The sequence below is a fragment of the Lytechinus pictus genome, chromosome 3 (assembly GCF_037042905.1).
Source record: "Lytechinus pictus isolate F3 Inbred chromosome 3, Lp3.0, whole genome shotgun sequence".
NCBI lineage: Eukaryota > Metazoa > Echinodermata > Echinoidea > Temnopleuroida > Toxopneustidae > Lytechinus > Lytechinus pictus.
The window spans coordinates 75,556,864-75,571,871 of NC_087247.1; the positions used below are offsets into that span (position 1 = coordinate 75,556,864).

Here is a 15,008-nt window from a genome sequence, read left to right on the forward strand (position 1 = left end):
AGTCATTAGATGAATAAAGCTGGGAGGAGAATTTTAGCCTGTGAGCTTGTTGATGCCGGTATAAATAGATCAATTCCATAGCACCATCAGCATTGCCATGGTTTAATTGCAGACTGACTGAGGAGCCCGAGGATCCTTCCGTAGAGGTAATTCTTGGATTAATAGGCTTTTTTTTATAATTTTTCTTGCCATTCGGATTTCTATGTTTGGTAAGCATAATTGGAATGTTTTATATTTACATATTTGGGGTTCGTAGAACACAATTGTCATAAGGAAATAATAATATATAAATTTATAAAGCACAGAAACTATTCACTAAACTATATATTCTACTGCGCTGTTTAGGACTCTTAGAATATTTATTATTGTTATCAATTAAATAGATGTGTTTTGAGTTTTGATTGAAAGTTGTTTACGGATGGTGTTTTGCTATAACTTCCAGGGGTAAGCTTATCCAGTGCTTAGGGGCTACACAAGCAAATGCTCGATCATTTCTGCTACAATATTATAACAAAAACCAGGACAATATCAAAATAGCATATGAATTTATCAGAGATGAGCAATATATTATAAAGTGGCAATCCTTATCCGATAATAAACCACCTGTTAATACGTTATATAAGTAGCATTGAGAGAAATCAGAACTACATACCCCCAGTTTTGCAGCCTTTAAACATTTTTTTAAATAATAATAATAATACATTTCTTTCAATCAGGGTATAATGTTAAAGAAAATTAGGTACTTTGATGGTAAAAATCATGCATAATTAAATGAGTACTCCGGGCTGAAAATATTTACATCTGTTAAATAGAGTAAAATGCTGAAAATTTCATCAAAATCGGATGACAACTTGTGATGTTATAAAACATGAAATGTTAGCAATGTATTGTGAAAACAGTTATACGCTTGTCATGAATATTCATTAGGTAGCTGATGATGTAACATCCACACTTTCCATTTTCTTATGTTATTACATGAAATAATAATTGTTACATTTTTCATTATGTGAATGACTGTGTCTCCCTTATAATGAAATAAGTTACAACAATGAATATCTATTTTGCACTAAATCAGTTGTCGATCCACTTTTTTAGTTGTTGGAGGAATAAAAATTGAATAAACCCAATTTCTTATAATAAAATACAAAAGAACAAGTGGGATATAACATCATCAGCTTGCTCATTGAATATTCATGAAGACATGCCGAGAACTGTCACCGAAATAATGCAACTCTTTAAAATGCCATAACTTTGTTATTCTTTGTCCGATATTGATCACATTTTCAGTGTTTTGATTGTCTAATTTTCCCTATCTGTTCAAATCGTATTATTTTCAGCCTGGAGTATCCCTGTAGGACAGAGCATCGATGAAAGTTGAATTATTTATTTAGAAGTGTATATAGGCATTTACATATAGGTTTTCTACTTAAGTTTTCTGTTGTCATTTAACGGCACGTCTTCTTGCATTACAATATATTGAAACCGAATTGGATGATTATATTTATAACATATACCAAACGATTATCTCGCACAACATGATTTTTCTTTACAAATAAATCGCTGAAAGGTTCTACTTAGTATACAATGCCTTTTTATTTTTTGCAGATTGATAGATGTGTCAGCATAATGTTTAGATTAGAAGGATTTCTACTGATTCATGAAAGGATGAATGTTAAAATGTTGGTGTCTTTTCTACGTCTTATCTTAGTAATACATCTCTCCTCTTGCCAAGGTAAGCAGTCCATGTAACTATCAATGCTATGCAGTTATGTGCAACTACTTAATCTACATAATGTATTAATCATAGATTCTGTCTAAGAAAGGAAATCAAAATAAGAGTACAGAGAGAACCTATGTAGTCGTTCAAAGCATGTAATTTATGGTGATTTATGATACAAAAAGGAATATAGGGTTTGAAAATTGCCTAAGATAACTTTGTAGGATGTACAAAAATGTCGTGCTTACTTGGTGTAAAGTTCATCAAATGACAAATTCTATGACTTTTTATTTCACATTTGATTTGAAAATACACGTATATACTTTTCGCACTCGTACCATGAATGATTTATCATTTATTGACTTTTGCCATAATAAATTATCAATAATCATAACTTTAAAAATCGTTATTTTTTAATATATAATATTCACGTAAAATTAAACTCTCTGAAAACAAAGGAATGTTTTTTTCTGAAAGATTTACTTTTCATTCATGGAGCCAACTCGGGAATACCGTAAAACTGCAATAATGTTTGAGTGTTACATCTGGTTTGGGCATGAGCGCTATATACAAACCAAAAATTTATTCTACTGAAACATTATCATTATTATTGTTGTTGCTGTTATTATCATTCAGACTGGCATTATCATTGTTTTTATGATGCCTTTATAAGGAATGAAGATGATTATTTCTAAAGAGCATTATTATTGTATAATTGTAAATGATTTTAAAGTGAAATTTGCACTTAAAAAATATCACAATGTCGCACAAGACACCGAGTAACATTTTGTAACTTCTGCTATATTTTTTAAATGACTGAATTTGCATGATTTTTCTTTAATGCTAGAGCAATCACTGTGTCCTCACATCGGCCAAATAACCAGGTCTCAGTTACCTGCGGCCGAGGTGTCACATTTTTATGACGATCTTCATGACTCTTCCCCTCGTAAGTAGCACTCTACCCATGCACGCACCATCATTATATTACCAGATTCATAGCATGAATTGCGGTGAGCCAGTAGAAGATAGTGTTATGGATTGCGGTGACAACTAAAGACGCATTCTAGGCTGAAAAATGATATGACTTGAACAGATAAGGTAAATTCAGACAATAACGCTAAAATTCCATCTAAATCGGACAAGAAATGATAAGGTTATAATATTTTATATTTTGCATAATTTCGGAGAACAGTGCTAAGCATGTGTTAATGAAATGCAATTAGCAAGCTGATGATGTTATACCCTTTATTCTTTTGTATTCATTACATGAATTTATGTTTATTCATTTTTTCTCCAAGAACAGAACTTCTGATTTAATGAGTAAAATAATAATTGCTGCAACGTATTTTGTAACACGGGAGATATATCACACTTATATGTATGAAAGTTATAATTATAGAGGGAATGTGATATCATCATGTAACATATTGCATATTAATGAGAGCCCGGGTGTGCGATACAAAAATGTTTTCACAAAACATTGGTAAAATTTTATTCAATAACTTAATTATTTGAGCGATTGGCTAAGTGAATTTTGTTCTAGTCTTGGTCTAGTGGAAAAAAGGAATTAAAGTTGATTTATATTAAGTCATTAAAATGTCGTGCATGCAGGACAGGGTTGCTGAAAAGCCTGAAAAGAAGAATAAAAATCATACACCATACTTTTGCCCCCACAAAAATAATCAAAGGCAAAGAAAAGTAACATTTAACTTTACTAAGGCTCGATTAATCAAGTTCTTGTCTGAACGATCGTAAGCCCGTGTCGTAAATCTCTTGATCCATATCGCTCTTATCAATATAAATAACACTTTAATCAAATTGATTACTTACACATTCGGCATTGGTACACATAGGACATCTGAGTGTTATTTGAATGACAAAATGGTAGCAATTTCTTACGTTTATCCTGAGTTTAATAGTTCATGCGCTGTAATATGAAATGAATAGTTTTTACTTTGTGTCTATCCGAGCCAATAAGTTCGGGCAATAAGTTCCCTTTTTTTTTTCAATTTTAATTGACCACTGGCATAAATCCAAGCATTGAACCTATCGTTTAGGGAGATGATCTATTGTTTCACCCCCCCCCCATGACGCCACGGACTTACGCCAATGCATCTTCGTGGAAGCGTGTATAGCAAATCGCATCTTATCGATATTAAGTGGAATTTTATTGTTTGATACCAAATCACACATTCAAAATACTTTAGTGCTCATAAAGCTGGATTTTCTCTAGCTTTACCCTAACATCTTTTTAGTATTACTGACGTACTAGCAGAGCCCGTGGAAATTCCACGGGTTTTGGGGGTGTGATTAAGTTAAATAGAATTTGTTGTAGATTGACATGTCTATTCAAGATAGGGAAAGAAATAAACATTTGAACTTTTTAAGAGAAGGTTGTGGTTTGAAAGGAATGTGAAAGTTAGGTTTTTATTTGAAGTCGTAATTTGTTTTGAAAAATATATGATTGATTAAAAGTGATAAAGAGTATATAGGATTATGGTTAATAGAAGAAATACAGATAAGAGAATTAAAATGCTATTGAAGTTGGACGAATATGATATTTAGTTAAAGTAGCTTTTAAAAATATTGCCCCTCATTTTAACTATAAAAAGGGAAGTCGAAAAAGTATTTGGTTTTGGAGGATTTACATTAACCCATTTATTTACTTGTTCAACGTATTTCATTGCATTAGCTGATATTCATTTTATCGCCCCCGCCTTTTATTTTTTTTTATTTTATTTTTTTTACTGTCTTTTATTTCTATTTGTCCCAAAAAGTAAAGAAGGAAGAAAACATTTTCAAAAGATGCAAGTTTATTTTTTTGGTCCCCTTTATCACTAAAAAAAAGGATTAAAGAAAGAAAATAATAAGGAAGTATAAAGGAAAGGAAGGACGAAAGAAAAGAAAGAAGAAGTGAAAGGTAAAGAAAGGATAAATAAAAGGGAAAAAAGAAAGAACATAGTGAAAGGAGTCAAAGGGAAAAAATGTAAAATAAAAAGAAAAAAAGTATGAAAGCAATGGGGAAAAACAAAGAACAAAAGAATCAAAGAAGGAATTAAAGAAATGAAGCAAGCAAATTAAGATAGAAAGAACGAAAGACAGAAAACTTGCCGCGCGGAAACACAGGCGGCGCAAACTGCACCATCCTTGATTCGCGAGGCAGGTTCACATTACAGTCAGTCCGCAAGCCCCTGTGTTAATGAGCAAGATTTATCCAAGTCCTCTCGTGGCTGAATTCATGTCCCTGCAAAATCTCGTGAGTTGTGAGACTTTCTTTCTCAAAGAATTTAACCACTTTATCTTTTAGTAATATTGATTATTTTTGTACCATGGGCAAGAGTAAATGTTACTCTTTTATATTGGTCATTTCTTTTGAATGAAATATTTTGATAAATAAGTGAATTTCTTACCTGAAAAGATGCATCAAACAGAATTTTCTTCCTCTGTTTTCACTTGCAAATTGTGCAACATTTTGTGTTTTAGGCACCAACATTATTTCTATCATCAGAAAGCTCAAACTCTATACTTTCTTACAATGTCACTCTTGATATGTGGCATCTTTTAGATGGGTCAGCAGCCAGCTTTTTCCATCAAGATGCAAGACGAGATTTCTGAAATTTCTGAGTAACATAAAATCCAGAGTTCTGATTGGCTGAATACCGTTTTCAAAACAAACAGGCGCGGGTAATTTGAAGAGATTACCACATGGTGAGTGTGACCTTGCAGAGGCCCAGTGTGGGGAACATTGGAATTGGCGTGGATGTGTGGTCTCTATGACCAATCAGAGCGCAGTATTCTTGTTTTTGAGCTGCAAAATGTACTTGGCCTATGGAAAGCTGGCTGCTGACCCATCTAAAATACATCTTCTTATAAAAATTATATCATATTAAAGCTTAGATCTTCAGCTTTATCATGATTTAAAAATCATTTGTGCCCAAACAGAAATTAAGTGTGAAAACAACAACTTTTGTTGCATGAACAAAATATTTTGTTTCATGTTTTAGATCAAAAGTTTTTCCTATATTACAACATTCTTTTAAAAATCCAAACACATGACCTAAAAGAATGATTCTTCTTCTTTACAAAGATACCAAAAACATGACATTTGGTCAATATTTAGAGCAGCAATGGCCAAATAAAAAGAGGTGTTTTGGTTCGCACCAAGCTAATTAACTATGCAAAAACCCTCAAGTCATGAATATCACTTGGATAAAAGAAGCTACTTTTTCAGGGCTTGCGGACTGACTGATTATTATGATCGCTAACTTTAGTCCATATCGCAACTACGGCGAAAGCGAAGTCCAACTGATAATTCAAACGAAGGCGTCGAGATCGGCTGAAATTCAGGTTATGGATTGACTAGACATTTGGGAATAAAATTATTATATAGTGCCAAAATTAATTGGCGAAAATCGCCAGGTGCGAAAGTGCATTTCAGTTGTGACAGAATGCCAAAATCTCATTTCACGTTCACATTAAATTCTACACATGATTCAAATCAAATATCTCGCCATGTTTTATATATTTGTCCTTTTAAACGGTATTCGAATGTGGTTACGCCTTGTTTTTGTTTTCCACAGTAATTATTGCATAGAAGTGAAATATTTGTTGTGAAGCACTGTGTGAATGTTGTGTGATCATGGAGCTATGGTGTGATGGTATTCTAATTAATTCATCATTTTTGTTATAAGACTGTAAACCTGGTGGATGTGAGGGAGTGGCTTGTATGAAAGGAAAGTGAACATGTGTCCAATTACTGATTTGCATATGTGCATTCCCTACATTCCATGCAAAGAGTACAGGAGAAGTCCACCCCACCAAAAAATTAATTTGAATTTAAGGAAAAATAAAGTATTGCAGAAAAATTCATAAAAACCATGATTCAAAATTTAGAAAATTACTATTTTGACATTGAGCAGAACACGTTCCGGCGGGTTCGATCCAGGGTCCCTGCACACGTCATACCATTGTGCTTACGTACGTCGCCACAGATCGCTTTCGTTCTTCTTTCGGGTTTTTAATGCTATATCAAATTTTACAAAACAATTATAAAATGCTCATCTTGGTCAATGTGCAAATTACAGAACCGATTATGTTGCACACACACTCTAATTTATTGTGTATTTTTTTGTTTGATACATGTACATGACATGTATATTTTATTTAAATTTTCTCATTTTCTTTAACAAATTTCAAGAGGGATTTTAATTCCTCCATTAACATTCGTAGTTTCCATGAATGTAACATATTGTGATTCGATAAAGAGTTTTTATATCAAATTTGGTAAAATTGATATAATAAAATGCAACCAAAATTTAGAAAGCAATGTGATATGAGTGACATAATCAACTCTATTTGCATACCATTGTTTTGTGTATATAACTGTTTTGTGTTAAAAAAGGTAAATTTCTCTATTAATTCAAAGATTTTTTGTTGATGTGCACTTGACCTTTAACTCACCATCCTTCCCACCCCTGCCCAAATAAGTGTAATCAAGAACTTGAAAATGAAAAGTGATTAAGAAGAAGTAAGATTTAATCATAGTTATTAATAGCTCCATGATTTAATAATACAGGCCTAAATAGAAATTCACATGAAAGTAAAAAGAGAATAAAGCTGGGTAGGAACGGCGGGGAAGGAATATGATTTAAAGAAAAAGCAAAAATATATCCACACCATTCCCCGAAAAAAAAAAAAAAAAAAAAACGGTCCGGCAGGTTCAATCCAGGGTCCCTGCACATGTCAAATACTGTGCTTACGTAAGTCGCCGCTGATCGCTGTCTTAACTACAGTTGGGTTTTTAATGCTATATGAAATGATGTAAGTATGTGCGGCGTCGCTGTTGACCAATCAGAACGCGGCATTCGGAGCGACACGACCCACGTGACGCGTCTGTCGTCTGTCATGGTTGAATGTCGGGCTACAACACGCAAGCTTACGGGGGTTTTCGGTGGAAGAATCGGACGACGACTCGGTTGTGCGAGGTCGTGATGGGCTGCGACATCGGCGAGTCCGTGAAGAGTGGCAGGCCCGACACGCGGTGCGATTTTGGAGCCCGGGCGTGGCGGATCCCGGGAGGAGATACGGTTCAACCGATCACCCCCTCCGGGCTTAGAGTATTCATGTAATAGATGGGCCTATTGCTCCCTGGCGAAATGATGGGATCCCAGAAGGGATACTTTGGGCATAAATTTACCCGTAATTTTATCATTGATTACGCTTATTTCATTAGCAACAGTGTACCCCGCAGTGTACTAATTAAAGATATGCGAGTGAGCATGTCTGCGTAGTGGGGAGGTTGTGTGTTGGTGTGTGTGTGTGTGTGTGTACTGAAAGCAATTCACTATTCACACATATATATCAATCAGATATGATTCTTTGATACGTCTATTAAGCTGTGGTCACATCCCGTCGTACTTGCACGTGCGCGCAGTCTACGTGCGAAAACGTGGGCAAAAATCGGGATATTCGTACGTCACGCACGTGGTGAGTACCGACTCGGTACGGATTTGGCAGTGCGCAGACACGACGCAGAACTTTTAGTGCAGGAGGAACTTTCGCTGCGTGCAGGCTACGTTCGAGCTACGGATTTGCCCCACGTGCGCGCACGCACGCCCTCGGTACTGCCAAAGTACGCACAACGCACCGACTCCGTGAGACTTTTTAGATATTCGCCGCGGCCACTTCCTGTACCGAAGGTGCACTTAGCAAGTGCGCGTTGCCGCACGGATAATTGCGTGGCCCGTGCTTACTCGGCACTTTCCCAATCTAATTATTCAAATGAACGTGAAGAACTCACGTGCACGTGCGGAGTAAGCATGTGATCAGCACTTACAACGCACGTTGTGCTCAAATATAAACAAGAAAACACAAAGTCATATTCTATTACCATGTTCCACATAATGACCTTATTCTTATTTATTCACACACTATATAATACATGAATTTCATGAACTATGTCAAAAATGTATTATCATGAGTGCTTGAAGAGGTTGTAGAATGTAAAAAAATGAAATCGAATCGTGTATCATGAGTTCAAACAAAGACAGTGGGAAACTGTATTAGTCCGCCAAATAAAATAAAAACAAGAAAAAAAAAAAAAGATTTTTCATAGATTTCTATGAAATGAAATAATGCTTATTACGAGTTCTTGTGTTCACACAACGAGATCCTGCCATGGTATTCGTCCGAGCGGGGAACTGTAATAGTTCGCGAAGTAGTTCCTTAGGGGTTTTCCTTCCCTCGCGGCCCGTTGGCCGACCATCTGGTCGGGTTCGGTCATCTGTACATCATTCCTCCAGGCCCCGGGGATTACCTTGCCATCCGCATCCTCACGGTCCACATTAACGTCAGTTTGTCCGGGCCGGTGCTTTCTAGGCAAATTGTGAAGGATGATACAACCCAACAGGACGCAAATTCCGTTGTTAGGCTCCATCTGCAAGGTAGTCAAGAGACATCGCCATCGATGAGCCAATATCCCGAAACCGTTCTCTACGACACGACGAGCCCGAGAGGTCTGATGGTTCATTACCCTCAGGGCATGGCGACAATATGGCTTCATCAGCCACTTTCGAAGGTGAAACGCGTCGTCGCCCACTAGGAAATTAGGAAAATTCTGGTCGTCACCTGGCAGTGGATCCGGTGGTGGAAATCCAATGGTGGTTCCCTCAAGTGCTCCCGGAATGATCCCCAAAACGTGGACTGGTTGAACACGCCTGCATCTGAAGAGGAGCCGTTGGCCCCAATATTGCACCACAAGCATGACAAGAAGGAATAGTTAGAATCCACGATTGCCATGAGCACCACAGAGCAGAACCACTTATAAGAGCGATCCACTCGTCCTGGGTAGAGGGCATGGTGCGCATCTATCTCCTTATATTCCTCGTATAGGGCGGTGCAAACTTCCGGTACGAACATGGATATAATATTGTGTGCCACCCGGAAGTCATATGCAAGGGACCTGCTTCCCGTTGCCAAAAAAGCGAAGAGTGATGGCGAGTTTCAGGCCAGGTTCCAAGGCGCGGCGACTCCTGAAACATTGAAAGTATCTACACCATTGATATATAGTCAATATGTGTAATCACACGTAAAGACAATTCCTTCTTTTTTCTAAAAGGAAAGGCAATCCCCCTCCCCATAATGGAGAATATAAGTTTTAATTGGCATTATAATTGCAGTTAGTTTTTCCCAAACCTTTCTAATAGTACATGGACCTTTTCTATTCAAGAAGGATTGCTTCAAAACTGTCAATATTCTTTATTACAAAATTATGGAGTTAGAAGTAGCGGATGAAATAATTGTTTATAACACGTCAAGTAATATTTGCCGTCCAAGTTATCGATGTTTATAAAGGTGCCACGTCTTGCTCATGCCCTGCCACTTGAAGCTGCTCTTGCAGTATCAGAAGTATTTGGAGTCTCTGTGGTAGAAGAGGCGGCATTTTGAAGGACGTCAGAAGATCAATCTCTATAAATATACCCCACCACATAGGGGGGGGGGGCTTACGTTCATCGCAAGTGCATGCAATTGCAACCTGCGCGTAAGTAAGGACGGCGTACGTGAGCAGCACGTGTAAGTACGGCCTCCATTCCAAAATATGTCGAACGCACGGAGATCGTACGTTGTAAGCAGGTACAACTCACTCCACACGTGCGCGACGTACATTGCACGCAATCGCTCACTGCAAGGCGTGACACGCGGGCAGCGCACGCACTACGTACTTACACCTTGCGTAGTCGTACGAGTGACGTGCGTCGATGCACTTGCTCCCTGCGTTCGCCACTTTTCCCTACGTTTTCAGAAAAACGCAGCGACCGTAGCCTCCCCCAAAAAACGTACGGCCAAAAAAACCGTACGGCGGCTTGTGACCAGGGCTTTAACGTCACCATCCCAAAGACGTGACCGGTGCTCGAGATTCAAAGCTCTAGCTTGATCATGAATTCGTAACCTCCCATATAGCTTGGATGGCACCTCAGCGCTAGCTCTTTGGAGAATTTTATGGGCCATTTCTGATTTGTTTTCTACACTGATTTACATTATTTTGTTTAAAATTTTAAATGGCAACCTGTGATGATACTTGTCACTTGTTGACGCAAAAATACAAATGGAAAGGTGAACATAGTTGCTTTGAATGAAAACTGAATACAAATCACAGTAAATTTACAACATTAATCAAGGTGGGGTTTTTTCTATTGAGTACAGTCTGCATACTCTATCATGGTTGTGAGTAGAAGAGCAAATAACTGTCAGAAACCTATAAGTAAATCACGCTAGATATCATTTTTATGTGGTTTTCAAATGACTTGATGCACATGCAGCCTTCCTTTCCGTTTTCCTTATCTTCTGGAAACCTGCGATGGAGATTCTTGTACGTATACAAATATGTGTGTGGGAACACAGTGTTGGACAAAGGCATATGGTGCATTTTCAAACATAAGAAAACACCCGGCCCAAAACCATACCCCACTGCAATCATCTCATAATTTCACACATAGCCAACATCCTCTCACTTACCGAACCTCTCCAACACACTCCACACCCTAGGCCCTGTCCTCACTATTAACCCAACCTCACACATACTCCCCATGTACCAACTCCTCACTATTTACTCAACCTCATACACACTCCACACCCTCTCCTCATTATTTACTCAACCTCATACACACTCCACACCCTCTCCTCACTATTTACCCAACCTCACACACACTCCACACCCTCTCGATCCTCACTATTTACCCAACCTCATACACACTCCACACCCTCTCCTCACTATTTACTCAACCTCACACACACTCCACACGCTCTCCTCACTATTTACCCAACCTCATACACACTCCACACCCTCGCCTAACTATTTAACCAACCTCACACACACTCCACACCCTCGTCTCACTATTCAACCAACCTCATTCCCACCCCACACTCTCTCCTCACTATCTACTCAACCTAACACATACTCCACACCCTCTCCCCTCAGTATTTACCCAACCTCACACACACTCCACACCCTCTCCTCACTATTTAACCAACCTCACACACACTCCACACCCTCTCCTCACTATTTACCCAACCTCACACACACCCCACACCCTCTCCTCACTATTTACGCAACTAATACACATCCTCTCCTCACTATTTACCCAACCTCACACATACTCCACACCCTCTCCTCACTATTTACCCAACCTCACATACTCCACACCCTTTCCTCACTATTTACCCAACCTCACACACACCCCACACCCTCTCCTCACTATTTACCCAACCTCACACACACTCCACCCCCTCTCCTCATTATTTACCCAACCTCACACACACCCCACACGCTCTCCTCACTATTTACCCAACCTCACACACTCCACCCCTCTCCTCACTGTTTACCCAACCTCACACACACCCCACACCCTCTCCTCACTATTTACCCAACCTCACACACACTCCACCCCCTCTCCTCACTATTTACCCAACCTCATACTCACTCCACACCCTCTCCTCACAATTTGCACAACCTCACACACACCCCACACCCTCTCCTCACTATTTACCCAACCTCATACACACTCCACACGCTCTCCTCACTATTTACCCAACCTCACACACTCCACACCCTCTCCTCACTATTTTATTTTTTTTATTATTATTTTTTTTTTGCCCAACCTCACACACACCCCACACCCTCTCCTCACTATTTACCCAACCTCACACACTCCACACCCTCTCCTCACTATTTACCCAACCTCACACACACTCCACCCCCTCTTTTCATTATTTACCCAACCTCACACACACCCCACACGCTCTCCTCACTATTTACCCAACCTCACACACTCCACACCCTCTCCTCACTATTTTTTTTTTATATTATTATTATTATTATTATTTTTTTGCCCAACCTCACACACACCCCACACCCTCTCCTCACTATTTACCCAACCTCACACACTCCACACCCTCTCCTCACTATTTACCCAACCTCACACACGCTCTCCTCACTATTTACCCAACCTCACACACACTCCACACCCTCTCTTCACTATTTACTCAACCTCACACATACTTCATATGTACCATCTCCTCACTTTTTAACCAACCTTACACACAATCAACACCCTCTTCTCATTATATTTATCTACACTCACACGTACCCCACACCTTCTCCTCACGTTAATCCAGCCCCACACATATCACACACACTTTCATGACTATTTTAGGCAAGCTTACATGCCCACATCCTCTCCTCAGGTTTTACTCCAGATTCTTACATCTTGGATTAATCCAACCTCACACACACCCCACACCCTCTCCTCACTATTTACCCAACCTCCAGATTCTTACATCTTGGATTAATCCAACCTCACACACACCCCACACCCTCTCCTCACTATTTACCCAACCTCACACACTCCACACCCTCTCCTCACTATTTACCCAACCTCACACACACCCCACACGCTCTCCTCACTATTTACCCAACCTCACACACTCCACCCCCTCTCCTCACTATTTACCCAACCTCACACACACTCCACACCCTCTCTTCACTATTTACTCAACCTCACACATACTTCATATGTACCATCTCCTCACTTTTTAACCAACCTTACACACACTCAACACCCTCTTCTCATTATATTTATCTACACTCACACGTACCCCACACCTTCTCCTCACTTTAATCCAGCCCCACACATATCACACACACTTTCATGACTATTTTAGGCAAGCTTACATGCCCACATCCTCTCCTCAGGTTTTACTCCAGATTCTTACATCTTGGATTAGTCCACGCCTTACCACTTATATTCTAGTAGATTGAACGCATGATCCAGGCATTGTCAGGCCGGTTACCATTCGAATATGTTGACTCATTCTGACTCATATTGCTTCTAAAACCTTGTATTTTACGTTTTAGCGGATTTTCTGTTATAATCTGCGATATGTTTGTTTATCTTATGCTATGTATATTGCTTTGTCGCATTATGTTGTATCGTGTTGTGCACTATGTTATGTCTTATTAATTTCAATCTATATTGCAAACTTCTGTAATTCGGCCGCATGCCGCTTTTGAAGCTTTTTTTTTACAAACCATGTTGAATTGAACTGAATGTTAATCTCTTATTCAATTTTTTCAAGTTCAGAAAAGAGTGATTCAAGGTGCCGGATGTATTTGAGATTAGCATGCATATCTATTTTATATGAATCATGCTATTAATGTTTGTGTTAAAGTTCATTTCGTGCATGCAGTGTTCAATATTCAGACGTTTATCATATACGCCATTTTATATTTTTGATGCTTTCTATGACAGAGACGCCTATATTTTTTTTTAGATTGCCTCTTGATGACCTTGTTTGTAATCACCTAATGGTATTTTGTATAGAGGGAGTTGTCACGGTTTATGCACATGAGTTGGTTCGTTTCATTTCATTTCCGTTCTTATACTCATCAAATTAGTTGCTAAAGTAGTTTCACTGGCATAAGGGTAAGGAACGGAAGCTTGCTCATTAAGTTAATGTAATTCCGAACAAACCAGACTACAGAAAGTATTGTATAGTCATAATAATTCCGGCAATGTACACTTCATGAAACATGGTATTTGCTTCTTTCGTAATGATATATTAGTTAACCCTTGACAGAACAGTACACAAGTATCATTTTGCATAATTATGTACAAAGTAAAAACGCTGATTACTATATGAACCTTACAGTAGTTGTTAAAACAGTTTAAACAACAATGTTTTAATTCACAATTCTCAAGTTAAGCATGGTTGTTTAAACTGTTGAACATGTAGGCTACTGCAAGGTTTATACATAAGTACACAGCGTTGTATAAAATTATAAACAGCGGAATATTGTGTATATACCCACTGTTAATAAACTGCTAAGCAAAATTGATTAAGAATTCAATAATTCTTAAAAAAATAAGTCTGTTGAAATATATGTATTACCGCAGAAATCTACAATACGAGAACTGAATTGAACTGGACTATAAAATGGTGGAAAAGCTGACTTCCGTAATATGGTTATACATCTGACACTTATTGTCGTATAATAAATACCGCAAAAGGTAATTAACGAACGTGCTTCTCGATTCGCAAAACGGTTGCATCACATGGTTCAATGGTACTTTTAAAAGTACTTTTACCGCAGTAAAATGAATAGCAAGCCAATGTGACGATTTTGCATGATTCTATCCTGGCAATACTTGTATTTACTAACTTCATAAAAAAGTCAATTATAAACCAAATAAATAGAGATTTTAAAACATTTTGTTTTCAACAACAAGCATCTGGA

General features: G+C 38.2%; 1 long non-coding RNA gene across 1 annotated transcript; it reads left to right on the forward strand.

Moving 5' to 3' along the window:
• LOC135153685 (uncharacterized) lies at positions 1-4,556 on the forward strand. Its single transcript, XR_010293194.1, has 3 exons — positions 1-146; positions 1,606-1,732; positions 2,565-4,556. It is a non-coding gene; the product is annotated as an uncharacterized LOC135153685 (long non-coding RNA).
• The last annotated feature ends 10,452 nt before the right edge of the window (positions 4,557-15,008 follow it).